This window comes from Sapajus apella, unplaced genomic scaffold (assembly GCF_009761245.1).
Source record: "Sapajus apella isolate SASKATOON/1434 unplaced genomic scaffold, GSC_monkey_1.0 scaffold150, whole genome shotgun sequence".
Classification (NCBI taxonomy): Eukaryota; Metazoa; Chordata; class Mammalia; order Primates; family Cebidae; genus Sapajus; species Sapajus apella.
Window position 1 is genome coordinate 2,083,354 of NW_022437090.1, and position 18,715 is coordinate 2,102,068.

Sequence of the window (18,715 nt, forward strand, 5' to 3'; positions counted from 1 at the left end):
CAAAAAGAAATCATATTGTAAATTCTTGATTAATTAATTACTACATTTTAAAACTTTGTGTCGTGGAGTCATAGAAAGACTTAGAGGAGAACTGACAGTCTTAAAATACTTATATTAGTAAAGAAGAAAGACCAAAGCTTGAAGATTTAAGTGTTCAACAAAAGAAGTTGAAAAAGAAAAAAAAAAAAAAAGAAGGAAAAATGGAAAGATAGGAAGAAAAAAAAGGGGAAAGGATGGTGAGATTCTGATCCTACCACCATCTGAAAAAGGCCATAGCTGGTTTACTGATGAGGAGAAACATCCTCCCCGGCAAGTATCTTCCCCCCTCAGCTGATTGTCGTGTCTCCTCTGAGGGCCCTTCTCACTGCCTCTGTGTTCTCTTTGCAGGGGGCTAGCCAGGTGTTTTCTTCCTCTGCAGCTTTCCTCTCTTCCAGCCTAGGTGCTCTGCAATTCCATTGAATGACTTTTCTCCTTCTGCAGTTATTTGTGTATTTCGCCCTTTAGACTAGGTTGTAAAGTCTTTGAGGTAGACACAATATCTTTCTCATCTCTGCTCCCCCACAACATATAAGCCAGGACCTTGTGCAAAATAGCTACCTGCCATCTAGATGTGTTTGAAGTGGAATTGAGTTTGTAGACCGAGCTTGGGCTTATAGGCACTCAGGAAGAAAGGTGAAAGTGAGTTTGGACTCTTCCAGACTTGGGAATCTGGTGATCATTCAGAATCAGCTACCTTCAGTGCAAGGGGGGCTTTCCTGATGTGCGGGCCATGACTTTGTGGCTAAGAAACTAAAGAAAACAGAAAGAATGGACAAAGGACAAATTTCCTAAGCTGTTCTTTGGAGAGGAAACACATCGCTTCAGCTGCTGGTTTTGTGGAGGCACCTACTCTGTTTCTGAGTTCTGAGTCCTGTCTGGTAGCACTGGCTGAGGAGTGGTTAGGGGGAGGGTATGTGATTTTGGAGTTGGGTGCTAATCCGGGCTGAAGTTCCCCACTACATTTTTTTGGTGTGGTAAAATATACATAACACTTGCCACCCTAACCTTTTTAAGTTGTATAATTCAGTGGCCTTAAATATACTCACATGTGACGCAACCACCACCACGACCCATTTCCAGGACATTTTTATACTCCCAAACAGAAACTCTATCCCCACTGCCTTTTTTTTTTTTTTTCTGACTGTGCAACTTTGGTCAAGTTGCCAGTTTCTTCATCTGTAAATCGGGGCTAATCGTATTATGTACCAGATAGGATCCTTGTCAGGATTAAATGATGTAATGCACGAAAACTGCTCAACGGGGTGCCTGGCACTGTGTTTTACTGACAACACACTGAATAAATGTTAATATAAGAAATAGCAAGCGGAAAGAGAATTCAAATCATCTGAAGCCAGCAGAGGGACATAGTACATTTTCTCCCAACTCTGAATAATTTGAACTAATGATGAGTTCCGGAACGCATCTGGGCACTTTGATCAGGCATGACTGGAACTATAACTGTTGGCAAATGACCTCTCCAAGGCTGAAAGGTATGGGGCTGGAGTTCTAAAACTCCCTCTACCACCAGAGCCACATCTAGCATGTCACGGAAACTCAAGATAATGCTTGAGTGAGTGAATGAGTGAATGTCTACAGACACACTTCAGTGCTTCAAGGGAGGATGGGTATCATCTTCTCTTAGCCATCAGTTTAACAATGAGAAGACTGAGATCCAAATAAGTAGAGTGACTTATTCAAGATCACACAATTAGGTGTAGGGCCGTTTAAGAAGCCAAGATTTCTGAACACATTGTGCAATCTTAACTTGAAACAGAACCCAGAGAAATGGGAGAAAAACCCGAGAAAACCTCAAAAGTTCATGCAGTTGCTAATTGAGAGTCGAAGTCTCAAATGTTCTGTGTCATTTTCCCTTCTCTGTCTGTACATTCGATCCAAAGTGTTGCAGATAATTGCTTTTTGTTAAGGAAAGAACATCCCCTTCCCGTTTAGGAACAATGGTGATTCTAGTAGGGAAGATCAGGGAAAATAACTCTTTTAAGACCAAAATCCCTAGGGAAACTAGGAATTTTTAAGGGGGGTGAGTTTAATTAAATTAAGGTCAAATAGCTTCACTATTTCACCTTACCTAGGTTCAGTCTGCTTTCTGGCCAGGTATGCATAGTAATACCTCACAAAGCCGTGGCGAGCATTAAATGACATAAAGAACATGACAGTGGTTTGCACACGGCCTGACATGTGGATGGCGTTCAGCAAATATATTTGTTGCAAGAAAAGGAGGATATCATTGATGAAACACACTCTCCAGCCCTACCAACAGCCCACTTGACTCTGCTGGGAAGACTTGCTGGTGCCATATATGCTGTGTTTGCAACGTGACCCAGAGAATAACCTCCGGGGAGGAGGCAGCCATTAGGACTGGAGCAATTTATAGCAAACACGTGCCGCTGTTTTGCTGCGGAGCCCCAGGTTGCCGTTACTCAGAAATGGCTTCCCATGTTTACTGGAAACATTGGGACATGTCTCAGTGACATTCATGCTGCAACTGCAGGTTTCAGTCTCATGCCCTGGGATACAGGTCACTTGGCACAGAGGCAGTCACCGCTTATCCATGTAAAGCAATAGGAAGAATCCTGTACGGGGAATCAGAGCACTGGGTTCTAGAGCTGGCCACTTACAAGCTTTGTAATCTCACGGCTTTACCTCTCTGAACCTCAGAATCCTCTTCTGTGAAGCAAGGGGCTTGCATACCTGATTTCTGACCCCTTCCAGCTTGAAAACACTATGATCTATTTCATTATTGCACTCACAGCTTTGCCAGTATTGCTGCTCAGTGAAGTGCCATACATGTGTACCATCACACACACACACACACACACACACACACACACACACACACACGCCCTTCTAGACCCAGATTCTTCACTCAGGGAAACAGCATGAAAACCTGATGCCCCAGTGAATACCCAGTTTACTCACCGTCTTTAGAATGACATAGCCCAGCTGCTTCTGGGCTAGAACCTCATCCTCCTTGTGACTCGGTGCCTCTGCTGCCAAATGAGGTAGGAATGGTGCAATCTGATTTCCACCCCCTAGAGCAACTGCTGCTGCGGCGCTGCGGCCGCCCCTGCCTTTTCTACCATGGATGCTGCATCAGCACAGAAATGCTGAGCACAGCACATTTCTGAGCTTTGGGAGGCAGAGCGGATTGCCGCAGAGGGAAATGGGTTTCCATTCTTCCCATGACTAGTTCCACCCAGTGGGTATTAGTGGTGGGGGGAAATTTACTTTTAAACATTGTGAGCCCCAAAGGGATGAATGTGAGAAACCTTGGCTTTTGCCCAGATTAGAGCCCTTTTTTGCAGTCAGATTGAATCTCCCGGGATTGTGATCTCTCTTCCTGCTTCAGACCTTACTAGGCGACATTTGTAAGTGTTTGTTGATGGTGATGATGACAGGGTCTTTAAAGCATCCTAGGGCAAATGCTTGCTTTTCTCTTAAAGGGTGACATTTCTGCAGGCTTCTAGGGTTCAAAGCGACATCATTCAGGGATGATGGGATGAGCTATTCTTTGTGGTGCTGTCTTTCCTGGCGTAATCTGTTTGGAACAGAACAGGAGAGAGCCTAGGACTCAGTAGCTTTGGGGGTGGAGTTTCCGTTTTAATTTCCACAGATGTCTCCCTGAATTGCTCACTCAGCTTTTGGGGTACCAGTTCCATTGTCTAGTCTTTGCTTCCACATAAATCCTATAGCTGATGGACTCTGGGCATTTTTGCCGCCCTGAGTTTCAGTTTTCTCATCTGTAAAATAATATGACTCGTGGTGTGATTATGACCTGTACATCCTGCACCTGTACCTCAGAACAAAAAAATAAAAATTAGAAAAAGAATTGCTTAGATGACTTATGACAATGTTTTCTAAATCTTTTTATGATCCCCATTAGTAAAAATCTTACTGTGCACCCCCAGTGTATGTATATTTATGTACTTGTAAATTCTATAATCCACTTATACCATTAGCCAAATATCTCAAGTCTTAATATACACTTAGGGTAAGGTCCATTATTACAACAGTAGATGTTAAATCACATTTTTAACCATGGTGATAATTAAAAAAAATTTTTGGCCAACTTCACATTGGATCTGAGTAAGTCATCACTGTAATCTTGCCGTGTGGTTGCAAAGAGCTCTAACCAGGAGTAGACATGTCAGCTCCACCTGCTCTGGTTGCTTGTGTTACTGCTATTCACTTTCATTAGGGATTTCTTTGCAGGAATCTTTCTAAGCCAAGGATCCACTTTGTGGGGGGTGAGTTTAATTAAAACTCGTTTGTATAATCTGCAACTTCCTTTACTCCTCATGTTGTGGAACTCTTGCTCTTCCCTCAGGATAATGTATTTTCTGGAAGTGACACCTGGGCTACTGACACACAGATAAAAACTTCCTCAATGTGATCGATAGGACTTTTTGGGTATTAATATTCGATATGTCAACCCACATATTGAATATTAATAAAGCTAACTTTATGACATTTTAGTTTATAAGGAGGCTCTGATATTTTTTTTCCTGCACTTCCATGGATGGTTTTCTGCATATCCCCTGGGGTAGCTGCCTGCCTGCATCTTTTTTTTTTTTTTTTGAAACCACTGAGTTAATGGATGTAAACATTGTAAGTTGCCAAAATGGACTCAACCAAAGTGAGGATGCTGATATCTAGAAGAATTTCTTCATGTGTAGAGCTGTACTCACCTAAAGCTCTAAGGACCCTTTCAGGAGGGATTGATCTCATTGGTGCTCACAATAAGAATAGGACCAATAGGCCAGGTGCGGTGGCCCATGCCTGTAATCCCAGCCCTTTGGGAGGCTGAGGCGGGCAGATTACCTGAGGTCAGGAGTTTGAGACCAGCCTGGCCAACATGGGGAAACCCTATCTCTACTAAAAATACAAAATTAACTGGGTGTGGTGGCACGCGCCTGTAATCCCAGCTACTCAGGAGGCTGAGGCAGGAAAATCACTTGAACCCAGGAGGCAGAGGCAGGAGAATCACTTGAACCCAGGAGGCAGAGGTTGCAGTAAGCTGAGACTGTGCCACTGTACTCCAGCCTGGGCAAAAAGAGAGAAACTCCAACTCAAAAAAGAAAAAAAAAAAAAGAATTGGCCCGATTATTCCTAGTTTATTCCTAGTCCTGGGCAGGGTAGGCTGGTCACATGGTCATAGATAGACATTTCTGACTCCAGTGGTGCCCCCTACATGACTGCTAGAAACACCTCGAATGCAGGTCCTCATTCCTCATTCTCCAGATTGGAGACCCAGGAGAAGGATGCCTTCTGGGGTTAGTATGACCATAGGATTATAAACAGAAAGAATGAAAAATGCTTCCACATTGTAATCTCTGAGGGTTTTGTTGAGTTGCAGAGAACCAGAACTATCAAAACAGTTCTAGGGTTTTAGACAAAAGACTCAGAAGTCCCCCCCTGGATCTTGAAAACGTCTATTCTTTCTTCAACAGCACTTAGGTTACAGGGTTCTGATATAAAATAAGTGGGATCAGGTCATATTGGGTATTGAGGGAGATACTGCTTATGATCAGACAGATTTGGAGGAGAAACATACAGAATATTTATAAATTATGACTTAGGCAAGGCATCCTAGGCCAGTCTCTGTAGTTCACCCTGGGATGACACTCACAGAAGGAGGGGTACAGACTTGAAGTCATTGCACCCTGCAGATTTTCCTGGAGAAATCTAGAACCGGGCTTTTTCTAGAATAGAGTGATAGTCCCTAAAGGGATCTTTGATAGTTTTCTGGATCACTCCAAGGGCAGTTGAGAAAGACCCCTTTCCAGAGAACAGTCTGGCTTGACCACTGGAGGTAGTGATTACCTCTGGAGTAAATTTGGCTTCAGGAAGAATAATAGGGTAGAAGAAGCTCAAGGAGTATGTGTTACCTACCCCCAAAAAGAGGGATTAAAACACCAAGAGATCATTTTAAGCATATATTCAGTGAAAAATAAATGGCACTTTAGGGCCTTCTTTCTTTTTTTTCTTTTTTTTTTTTTTTTTTCTTGAGTCGGAGTTTCGCTCTTGTTACCCAGGCTGGAGTGCAATGGTGCGATCTCGGCTCACTGCAACCTCCGCCTCCTGAGTTCAGGCAATTCTCCTGCCTCAGCCTCCTGAGTAGCTGGGATTACAGGCACGCGCCACCATGCCCAGCTAATTTTTTGTATTTTTAGTAGAGACGGGGTTTCACCATGTTGACCAGGATGGTCTTGATCTCTTGACCTTGTGATCCACCCGCCTCGGCCTCCCAAAGTGCTGGGATTACAGGCGTGAGCCACCGCGCCCGGCTGGGCCTTCTTTCTTAATATGTTCTCTGATAATAGCAGAATCATTGCTGGGCCGATGCTGTCTAGCAAGATGACAGTTCCCAGCTTACCTTGCTATTAAGTGTGGTCATGTGACTGAGTTCTTGTCAGTTGAATCTGAACCACTTTCAGGTCTGTTTATTAAGAGAGTAGTGTGTTTCTATCATGCTGTATTTCTCTTTCCCATGGCATAAATCTAGACATGATGATGACCAGCTTTGGACATGTAGATAATGATGATTCTTAAGGGATGGTTGAACAGTGATTAGATCCCTGAATCGCCATGTGGAGCAAAGCTGCTGTCCTACTTCCCACTGAAAACCTGGATTACTGTAGTGGATACTGTGGTAGGGCTTCCCAGGTCTTCCCCTCTAGTCCTGAAGCACTCATTCTCCCAGCTTCTAGGAGCATTAGGTGCTGGTGGGTTGCATTTGAATTCCTCTTTAGGAATTGATCTTGGCCAAAGAGAGCTGCCTCACCAGAAGTTCCACCCCCTCCCCGAGAAGCATCCCACATCCAATGATTGGACAGTGCTAAATTAAAGGTCCTGGCCTCCATGCCTCAGCTTTGGACAACTCTAATGGGACATCAGAGCCCCATGTGTCATTGGCTGAAGCTTCTGGTGCAACTGCAACAATCTCTCTGCCCAGATGTTGCTCAAGGGAGTACTCCTCAGTAAAGCTTTAGCATGCAAGTCTTCTAATTAGTCTATTTCCTGGAGAATTCAAACCAATATGCCACTCATATTGTGACTGTTACATTAACATAGAGGAAAACCCCTTATTTATTTATTAGGTCTCTGCAGTGTTGTGTTTATTTGTTACAGCACCTCAGACTTTGCCTTCTTTCAATTATTGAGTAGTGAGAAACAAACTGACCTGTGGATCAGAAGATTTGACTCATTATTCTGTTTCATCAGGAACTCATTTTTTTTTTATTTATTTTGAACTTCACCTCTCTTGGCCCTAATCTTATTTGAGAAATGAAGATGTTGGATTAGATCATTTTAAAGATCTCATCCAACTTTAATAATCTGTGGTTTATCTTCTTTCTAAAAAGTATCTCTTCATGAGGATGGAGAGACACACAGTGACAGTTGTATTCCTTAAAAATTTCCACCCAAGCAAAAGATTTGGAATGTGACCCTCCATTGTGACCTCTCTTTTGCTTCTACTCATCCCTTCTCCTTACCTTCTGCCTGCACCACCTGTCCTCTGTTTCTCTCTGATGCATCTCATCCACCAGCCAGAGAGGAGGTCCAGAAAACCTCAGTCGTTTCTTTGAGCTCAGCTGCTTCTGTATGCTTCCAGCTGAAATTCCATCTGGAGCTAATGTTGTAGGCCAACGCCTCCTGTGAGAGCTGCCTTTTTTCCATTGTACCTCTCCACCCCACACCCCAGGGGTGGCTTGGGCAGAACTGGCCACTGAGGACAAACATTGTACTTTTTCTTCCGCAAGTCAGAGCTCTTTTGCAATCAAAAGGCTCTTGATACATGTCTCTGGGAACATGATGCTATGCCAGGTGCCATAACTAGTTAGGGGGAACTGGCCCTGCCTTCACTGCACTTACATACAAGCTTGGGCATTGTCACTTGAACAATTAGAAATGGTTAACTTTTTTTAAAAAATGGTGCTTTGCAGTTTATAAAGTATTTTTTAAATTACATCAATTCATCTCTATGGCAACTTGGTAACTCTGGAATTATTCGTCTTCTCATTTTACAAATAAAGAAAAAGAAGTTAAAAATGACTGCTCTAAGATCACATTCTAGTTGGCAGAGTTCGGATTGGAACCTAGGTCTTCTAACCTTAAAACTTGTACTTTTTTTGTTTCCCCTTTTGCTGATCTAATAAATTTCTTCTCAAGATCTATGCCAAGGTCCTCTAGGGAAGTCACTGGACTCCTAGGAATCTTGGCTTATGTCTTGGTATGTAAGTTATCAGTTTGCAATCCACCACTCATTCTCCCAACTAAGTTGGGAATGCCTTGAGAACAGAGCTTGTGTCTTGGTCAATCTTGTGTTTCACTTGAATAACTAAATATTCTTGGTTGACAGTAAATTAAATGTGTTCTTACCCCTATAATACCAAAACCCTTTACATTGTGCAATGACGATGGTAATGTGCACTGGTTATATGTAAGGACAACAGGAAGCTGCCCGTGGGTGTGGCATTATAAGCCTTGAGAAATATCCTTCCTTGTTGCCTTAAAAATACATTTCCTAAGTGACAGTAATCTTTCATTCCATGGCACATAAGGGTTTTCATTTTTTTCCTTTATATTTTCTAGAGACAGGGTCTTGCTCTGTCACCCAGGCTAGAGTGGTGTGGCACAATCATAGCTCACTGCAGCCTCAAACTCCTGGGCTCAAGCAATTCTCCCATCTCATCCTCCTGAGTAGCAAGGACTACAAGTGTGTACCACCAAGCCTGGCTAATTTTTGTATTTTTTTTTTTTTTTTGTAGAGATGGGCTTTTTCCATGTTGTCCGGGCTGGTCTTGAACTCCTGAGTTCAAGTGATCCTCCCACCTCGGTCTCCCAAAGTGCTGGAATTACAGGCATGAGCCATTGCACCAGGCTGAATGTAAGGTTTTAAATGGAGGCACACACTGATTTAAATTCATTCCTGGTTTAAAAAGATGTCTCCCAGATCCTCTTCCAAGATGATGTTGGAAGTGGGTTGTGGATGAGGCCCAGTATAAGAGAGCAGCATTTGAGACACGGAAAGGAAGATCCATGGAGAGGGAAAATGGGAGTAGATAAGTAGACTTTTGGAATGTTATTGGCAAAGTATCTCACCTGGTAGTTTGGCTGGTACAATTCTTTTTTTTTTAAGACGGAGTTTCGCTCTTGTTACCCAGGCTGGAGTGCAATGGCGTGATCTCGGCTCACTGCCACCTCCGCCTCCTGGGTTCAGGCAATTCTCCTGCCTCAGCCTCCTGAGTAGCTGGGATTACAGGCATGCACCACCATGCCCAGCTAATTTTTTGTAGTTTTAGTAGAGACGCGGTTTCACCATGTTGACTGGGATGGTCTCAATCTCTTGACCTCGTGATCCACCTGCCTCGGCCTCCCAAAGTGCTGGGATTACAGGCATGAGCCACCACGCCCGGCATGGCTGGTACCATTCTTGAAGCTTTAAAAATAATTTTTCTTCTCCTTCAAGAAGCTGATGTCAGAGGTGGGAGTAAAACTAGAGGTGGAGATTTAGATGCTTTGCCCCAATTCTGCCTCTTAAGCAGCTGAATTCCAGGGTTAGGGATTGCTATGACCTTGAAGCTAACTCAGAGGCTGAGCATGGAGCATCCTGGAAAGGTCCTTCCTGCCTCGGTGTGTTCCCAGGCATCAGGCTATGCCACTTCAGCACCGAAGACAGCGCCCAGAGGGTCCCCCTGGAGATGGAGCTGGGACCTCTGCCTGCCGCTGTTTAGACTGGGAAGTTCTGAATGTTCAATTCAATGTCTTTGGCAGGTTGTGCTGATGATTGAAACTTAGGGTCTTAAGAAAGCCTCATCACTCATGGGTGTAACTCAGATTCCTTTGGGTTTTCCTATAGGCTCAGAGTCCTTTCCTTTTTGTCTGTCCTTTGGGTTTTAAGGCTCCCTTTTCTTTTTCCAGCAGCCCAAGGCACTCCTATAAGAAAGGGGATACAATCCTGTAGCATCTCTTCCTTCTTCTCATAACTGATCTCATTCCCTTAGGTCTAAGTAACTTTCTTTCCATGGACCCCGGCCTTCTGATTTTCATGTGAGAGCTGGCTGTATAGCTCTGGATTGAAGGGAAATCATCGAGGGACCAAAGTATAATTGGCAGAGAATAGAATTCCAGTTTCTTTTTCATTTTCCAGGGAGTACATGGACCTCTGGATAGGACTCATTTGGAGACGTGGTACCTTAACTCAAGAGGATGCTCCTTCTAGTCGGCATGTCAAGCTCAATTTCAGATCAAGGTAGAAGATAGCCTCTACAACTCTTCAGGGCCTCAGGGATGCCACAAATTGTGAAATAAAGACAAGCTGATGTTCTACCTCTATGAAAGGCCATCCTGGGTATAGTTCGAGTTATTCGCCAACTGTGTAATCTTGATTGGGTTATTTAACTTCCTTGAGTGTTAGTTTCCTCAACTATAAAGGGATGGATATCAACAAATACCTAAGTTATATGAATATGAATGGGATCATTTATGGGAAGTTGTTTTGTTAACTGTTAGGTAAGCCATTATAATGAATAATAATAGTTCCTACAAAGTCTTCGATGGGAAGGAATAGACATTTCTGTCTTTTAATCATCGTGGGCTAGAAAAGTGTCAAATCATGCCCATCACAGAGTGTGGAGATAGTGATGTCAGGCCACTTCCAAGGGAAACTTGTCATCCTGCTTTGAGTTGGCTATTGCCTGTGAACTCAGCTTGGGTCCATTCTGCATCTAGAAAAAAACTTTACTTCTTCCATTAACTTAATAAGCCAGGGACACTCACACTTGGTTTATCAGGCAGTCACAGTGTTGCTGGAAACAGCCAGTGACACATCCCTTCCTCGCCATTCCCCATGGGCAGGGAGACAGCTCAGGACCTTGCAGAAGCTTGTGGGTCAGTATGAGTAATTGTCATACGATTTCACCCATCCGCCAGCTCTCTTCATGTCACTTCCACTCATTGCTGCCACAGCTTCGGGATGAAATGACTTTCCTTTAGCGTGCTTAAGACAGACTGCTTTGTGTTGTCTCGAAGGGAGGGTAAGCTGTATCATTACTCAGTCTGAGGACAATGCAATTCCTGCCTACATGTTCCTACAGGCATTTAACCCCTCAATAGTTATTCCATGTATCCTAGCATGATTTCTGCAATGATCACTCTATTCCCCCCAACTTTTTTTTTTAACAAAACTCCAATCTTGTTCATGTATCCTCCATTCCCCATGTAACCATGTGCCTGTGGACAGCTGACCTCACCCTCAACCCCAGAGTGGCTTTGACTGGGGAAAGGTCTCAGGGAAAGGCTTTCTTGCTCCTAGAAGATGATGAAGGGTCTGGATGAGATGCTAAGGATTATTTCTGCCAGTGTATTATTAAAGCCAACTCTGAGGATGACAGGGAAGAGAGATGAAAATAACCTGAGTCCTTGGTGACACTGCCAAGCCACCAAAATCAATCAATTCTGAAACCTGCATTTCTACTGGCCTTCCTGTTATGTGAGATAATTAAGTTCTTTATTGATTGAACAGGGGTTTCTGTTACTTGCAGCTAAAAGCATTCTGATACACTCAGTTGCTCATCAGGAGATGGGTCTAGGTCATTTGTTAGAGATACAAAGCAAACTGACCTGCTATTGAACCCCACAAGTAGTACCCCAAAGTAATCTGTGGAGCTTCTTCAACCAACAGCATTTTGGAAGCTCACTCCTGCCATTCTTAGTCACATGTGTCAGATGACATTTGGTGGCAGTAGGTTGAGGACATAGTCTGCCAGTTTGTGGGTTCTATAACACGTAATAAACGTGTTCAGATTCCTTCTTAATCAATGTTCTGTTTCCTGTAGGTGACAAGCCTCATTTTTAATGTAACTGCTTGATTTCTGTTGTTTTCTTTGCTTTGGTAGGAAGGATGCCCTGTAGTTACATTGAACAAAGGTCCTACAAGGGAAGGAGATCTTTGGCAAGTATTAGATTGGTGCAAAAAGTAATTGTGGTTTTTGCCATTAAAAGCAATTATTTTTTGTACCAACCTAATAGAAGGACTCAAAACTCCTTGGAAGCCAGTTTTGGAGCCCAAGATCCTGTGTAGAAAGGGTTCCTTGGGGTCACATTTATTAGTCTTCCTGCAAGGAGCATTTTGAGAGGATATCATGTTTACCATCCTATGCAAGGCTCTCTAACAAATGACCTCTCAGCTGGAACAATAATTTCCTCCTCTTGACTTTGGGGTATTGCCTGCTTCAAAGGGGTAACAGCCATGTTTAGAGACTGCCTGATTCTTCACATCTGTAGAAAGATGATTGAAACACAACTAGAAACCAGAAAAAAAAGGACAGGTGGGAAAACTGAGAAACAAAAGAGGCTATAAGGAGATTCATTTTATATTTCCAACAGATCTGACAATAAAATACAGCACAGAAATAATATGGAACACTTCCCAAGTGCAAGTTTTTGTGGGAGAGATACTGTCCCTGTCCTTGAGGGTTGGGGGAGTCCACAGTCTACTTGAAAGATGATATAAACAAAAACAAAGTTACTTTTAACGATGAAACTAGTTGAATAGAAGATGTGAACTTAATGTTCTGGACAACGACAGAAGAGCAATCACAAAAAGAGAGAGGTCATTCATCTTTCAAAATTTCAAATGAAATAATAGATAACCAAATGAAATTATTTACATATCTTGTCTAGATAATAATCTAGAGAAAAAAGGAGATTTGGGGGTATGCCGGATTAAGAAACTTTATGGAGGATATGGGAATAATTTCACTGCCGTTATGGTCAACGCTATTATTACCACAGCTACTCTGACAATAACGGATTCCATTAATTGAGCATCTACTGTAAGTCAGCACCAGGTACTTTGCTACACTTGCTCAGCCTTCTAATAGCTTTAGTGCGATATAATTCACATTTTATATGATTCACCCATCAAAAGTATACACTTCAATCATCTTTAGTATATACACCAGTTTGTACGACTATCACCACAATCAATTTTAGAATATTTTCATCACCCCCATCCCCAAACCCCAAATCCATTAGTCCCAATTCTCCCCAGATCTCTACAACCTTTGCTTAAGGGTTTTATCTTTTGGAAAAAACTTTTTTGAGATGGAGTCTTGCTCTGTTAGGCTAGAGTGTAGTGGTGCGATCTTGGCTCACTGCAACCTCTCCCTCCTGGGTTCAAACAATTCTCTTGCCTCAGCCTCCCAAGTGGCTGGGATTACAGGCACGCACCACCAAGCCTGGCTAATTTTTGTACTTTTTTTTTTTTTTGTAGAGATAGGGTTTCACCATGTTGGCCAGGCTGGTCATGAACTCCCGAACTCAGGTGACCCGCCTGCCTTGGCCTCCCAAAGGGCTGGGATTACAGGCATGAGCCACCATGCCCAGCCTGCTCAGGGATTTAAACTTAGGCCTGTTGGGTACTGAAGGACTTAAGTATGAAAACTTATAGCTCCTGAATTCTTAGAATGTTACTTAGCTCTCCAAGCCCTATGAGTTTGAGAGTGATTCTGACAAGACAGGTAAGTAGAGAGTCTAGTCTAAATACATGAATAAAGTACTGGATGAATTCTTATTAAATAGTGTCTAGGCTGGGTGTGGTGTTTGGGAGGCCAAGGCGGGTGGATCACCTGAGGTCAGGCATTTGAAACCAGCCTGGCCAACATGGTAAAACCCTGTCTCTACTAAAAATATAAAAATTAGCTGAGTGTGGTGGCACATGCCTGTAATCTCAGCTACACGGGAGGCTCAGGCAGGAGAATCGCTTGAACCCAGGAGGTGGAGGTTGCAGTGAGCCAAGATCCTGCCACTGCACTCCGGCCTCGGTGAGAGAGCAAGACTCTGTCTCAAACAAAAGCTAACTAACTAAATAAACATAAACAAATCAATAGTGTCTAATGTGCTCAATTTCTGAGTGTACTGATTGTGCTAAGATGTTCTAGAATTGCACCCCTAGGCCATTTCTTTCTTTTTTATTTATATGCTGCCAAAGGCTGGGACTATTGGAAATTTCAAGTGAATTTTCCTCTGAAGTTTGGGCTAAAAGCTGGGAGTGCTGATTCACAGATGCCCAAACAAACAGTGTTTGACGTCTTCGGCCTCACCTACAAAATGGGAAGCTGGTTACTCAAGAGTGTGCTCCATAAGCAAGAGCTCTGTCTCTTCTCCTTTCGTCTTTGAGTTGTCTGGCCAAATTGGAAATTTGTACGTGTCTCTGTTTCAGAACTCCCAACAGATCCCTCTGTATTGACAACTGGTCAACGTGATATAAACCATAGTTTCTAAGTATAAAAATGTGGTAAATTTGAGATATGGAATTCAATGCTGAATGTTAAAAACATTTGAAACACAAGTACTAGAATATCAACACATAAAGCCATGAGTTGGAGTCCTCCAGTACCTTATTTTAAGTAATCTAGGACAGAGAACCAGAGAGTGTTGGATTTAAAAGGGGCCTGTCCAGATTGTTCTCAGCCTTGAGTTTGAAGAAATATTAAGTAACTTGCTAAAATCACACAGCTATTCATTGCAAGGAGAAATGAGATTTAAACCCAAGTCTGTCTGATTCCAAAGGGCATTTTCTTTTCACTGTGCCATTGCACTAAAGGCAAGTACGGTCACAGAGTGTCTTAGTCCATTTGGGCTGCTGTAACAAACGGGGATGTAGCAGATGGGGAAACTGAGGAATAGACTATAACCAGGTTGGCTGATAAACAGCAGAAATTTATTTCTCACAGTTCTGGATGCTGAGAAGTCCAAGCTCAAGACAGATTTGGTGTCTGGTGAGGGCTCACTTTCTGGTTCATGGATGGTACCTTCTTGCTGTATCCTTACATGGTAAAAGGGGTGAATGAGCTCTCTGCGATTTCCTTTATAAGGACACTAATCTCACTCTGAAGATTGCACCCTCATGACCTAATCACCTCCCAAAGACTTTACCTACTAATACCATCACCTTGGGGGTTATGATTTCAACAGGAGTTTTGGAGGGACACAGATCATAGCATGGAGCAAATCAAACGAGATAACAGTGAACCAAACATATGCTGACCATATTCAAGTGGCCATGGAAAATGTTCCTCACTGGAGCAGGAAAGGTGGCTGTGATGCCTAAAGCCTGTTGTGAACAGGAGCTCCTTCCCTTCCATTTGCTTCATCTCTCTGGGCTCCTGTTTTTGCCTCTGGAAGATGCCAGGTGGCTGCTGGGAGGATAAACTTGGAACAGGGACGTCCTTCTCAGCTCTAATAGTCCACAGACATAGGAGATTATTTATTTCTTGATTTTTTTTTTAAAGACAAGGTCCTACTCTGTCACCCACGCAGGAGGGCAGTGGAACAATCCCAGTTCACTGCAACCTGTGCCTCCTAGATTCAAGAAATTCTCCCACCTCATTCTCCCAAGTAGCTGGGACTACACTCGGCTAATTTTTGTATTTTTAGTAGAGATCACGTTTCATCATGTTGGCCAGGCTAGTCTCAAACTCCTGACTTCAAGTGATCTACCCTCCTCAGCCTCCCAAAGTGCTGGGATTACAGGTATGAGCTATCACACCTGGCCCTGTTTCTTGATCTTTTAAACTTGATGGGACAAACCACGGCCCTCATGTAAATTCCAGCTTACCTGTAAGAGTGCCACTGGTGTGATAGCCTTAGCTTTCATGGCAGGCAGGAGAAGAGAGAAGATGGAGCAGGTTCTGTCACAGGGGTGGGGACATGAGCCTCACTCCTCGTTTGACCCTGCAGAGAACAGTCCCTATCCCTCTCTGCTCTCCCACTATGGTCCTGGAAAGGAGAATGAGATCGTGTCTGAAAAGTGAACAGAACTTCTTAGAGAAAGAAGTTGAATAACTCCAAGGCCTGCAAGTGCCATCATCTGTCTCTAATTTCTAATCTCAATTCAAGGACCAGATTGAATTGATCTTTTAAAAGAACTAGTCAGCTCTTTTTTTTTTTTTTTTTTTGGACAGAGTTTCCCTCTGTTATCCAGGATGGAGTTCAGTGGCATGATCTCGGCACACTGCAACCTCTGCCTTCTGGGTTCAAGTGATTCTCCTGCCTCAGCTTCCTGAATAGCTGGGATTACAGGTGCCAGCCACTATGCCTGGCTAATTTTTTTTTTTTTTGAGACAGAGTCTTGCTCTGTCACCCAGGCTGGAGTGCAGTGGCACAATCTCGGCTCGCTACAAACTCTGCCTCCTGGGTTCAAGTGATTCTCCTGCCTTAGCCTCCCGAGTAGTTGACCAAAGCAGGTGCCACCATGCCTGGCTAACTTTTTGTGTTTCTAGTGGAGATGGGATTTCACCGTGGTAGACATGATGGTCTTGATCTCCTACCTCATGATCCACCCGCCTTGGCCTCCAAAGTGCTAGAATTACAGGCGTGAGCCACTGTGCCTGGCCAACTTTTGTATTTTTAGTAGAAACAAAGTTTCATTGTGTTGGACAGGCTGGTCTTGAACTCCTGACCTCAGGTGATCTGCCCACTTTGACCTCCCAAAGTGCTGGGATTACAGGTGTGAGCCACCATGCTTGGCCCTTGAACTGGTCAGTTCTTGAATCAAAGAGCTGAACCCTCTTATTTTCCTCTTCTGGGTTTTCAAATGGTAGTAAGAGCCCCTAATGCCATGGCAACGGGAGCTGTGGAAAACCCAGTCCGGAAATGTGGGATAGAAGAGGCTCCTTTGGAGTTGGCAGCCTTGAGAGACAACAGGGTCATCTCCCTGAAGGTCTTTTTCTCCGTTTTGACGTTGCCCACTGCAGCTAAGATTTTAAGGAGCAAAAGCATGGGCTCTGAAGTCATGCTATGCTCAGTGTAAATGCCAGCTTTGATCCTTTCTGGCTTTGTGGTAGCTGGTAAGCTACTTAACTTCTCTGAGCCGATGTTGCAGGATTGTTGTGTAGATTATGCCAGAGGATGGATACTTGGAAGTGCTTGGCACATATTAGATACTCAAAAATTAGAAATCACTGTGGCCTGTTTTTTTTTTTGAGACAGTGTCTAGCTTTGTTGCCAGGCTGCAGGTCAGTAGCACAAACATAACCCACTGTACCCTCAACCTCCTGGGCTCAAGTGATCCTCCCACCTGATTAATTTTTTTTTGTAGGGATGGGGTCTTGCTATATTGCCCAGGTGGTCTCAAACTCCTGGGCTCAAGTGATCCTCCTGCCGTGCCCTCTAAAAATGCTGGGATTGCAGGCATGAACTGCTGTGCCTGGCCTTTTTCTTTTCCTTCCCATCAGATGGGTAATGTGCAGATGTCATAACAATGTTTGAGCGAGGCACATCTCACACAAGAGCCTGAAACCCAATCATCATGCTTATGAACCACAAAAGGATCTGGCCTGTTTTAAGCACTAGGTTTTTTATCTCTTGCTCCAAGTTCACCCTGGCAGCCTCTGATGATGAGGTTTGAGGTAGGAGTGAGAATAAGCCATCCCTATGTCAGGCTTACTTCGAGCTGGGAAGAGTCAAAATCTGCGGAAAATGTCCTCATTTATGCAGCTCTTCCCTGCTCGAGATATGTTGACAACTGAGGGAAGAGAAAATATGAAGATGGAGAGCTGGGAATTGGAAAACCTGGATTCCTCCAGCCCTGACTCGCAGAGAGACCCTGGGCCAGTCATTTCCTCTTGCTGGCTTTGGACTCTGCTCTGTCCTGTGGGTTTAAAAAGTTGAAAGCTCTTTAGAAAAAGCACATATTAGAGTTTGGACAAGATGACCCTCCTCTGCAAAATATCTTTCTACTTAGCTCCCTGAGGACTGAAATTCTATGCCGGCACCTCCTCCCCTGCAGTCTGCAGTCAGATAGGGGTTTTGTCTGCTTGGACAAATGCAATCACTGATGAATCACTGAGGACATCACGGCTCTGGGAAGGCTGAAAGAGGAAAGACCAGCACTGCGGTGAGAGGAGAAGAGAACACAGACAGCAGAGGCTGCCAGGCCTCAATACAGCTTCCACCTTCCAGCATTTGCCAAGGGCCAGGCCATTGGCCAGCAACTGACAAAGTATAGAGAGGGAGAGAGGGACCCAGGAACTCATTGTGTACCCTTGGGAAGTCAACTCCGTCTCCCGAGGTCCTGTAAAAACAAGAGCACTGGGCTGTTTGCACTCTGAAACTGACTGCGCCTGTCTGGGATGATGCTGCCCAAGGCGTTGGAGTGCCAGGGGGTAGCAGCCAGGAGCTCTGCGATGGAGACTTCCAGAACCTGCTCAGATGGAAGGACAGAGCTCATGACCGAGGCGAGCTTTCCTTCACCTCTCTCGCAAGCCTTTGATGACAGAAAGGAGGAATCGTATAGATAGTGGGTGGTGGCATATGGCAGGAGCCCCTCTTACTCTCACTTGTAGTATTATTTTTTTTCTTTTCTTCTTTTTTTTTTTGAGAAAGAGTGTCGCTCTGTCACCCAGGCTGGAATGCAGTGGTACGATCTTGGCTCACTGCAATCTCCACCTCTGAGGTTCAAGCAATTCTCCTGCCTCAGCCTCCCAAGTAGCTGGGATTACAGGTGCATGCCACCATACTCGGCAGATTTTTTGTATTTTTAATAGAGACAGGGTGTCACCATGTTGTCCAGGGTGGTCTTGAACTTCTGACCTCAAATGATCCACCTGCCTCAGCCTCCTAAAGTTCTGGGATTACAGGTATGAGCCAC

General features: G+C 43.9%; 1 non-coding gene across 1 annotated transcript; it reads right to left on the reverse strand.

The window, feature by feature from the left end:
• Positions 1–17,294: 17,294 nt before the first annotated feature.
• On the reverse strand, positions 17,295–17,397 carry LOC116541330. Its single transcript, XR_004264797.1, has one exon. It is a non-coding gene; the product is annotated as a small nucleolar RNA U13 (small nucleolar RNA).
• Positions 17,398–18,715: the final 1,318 nt, after the last annotated feature.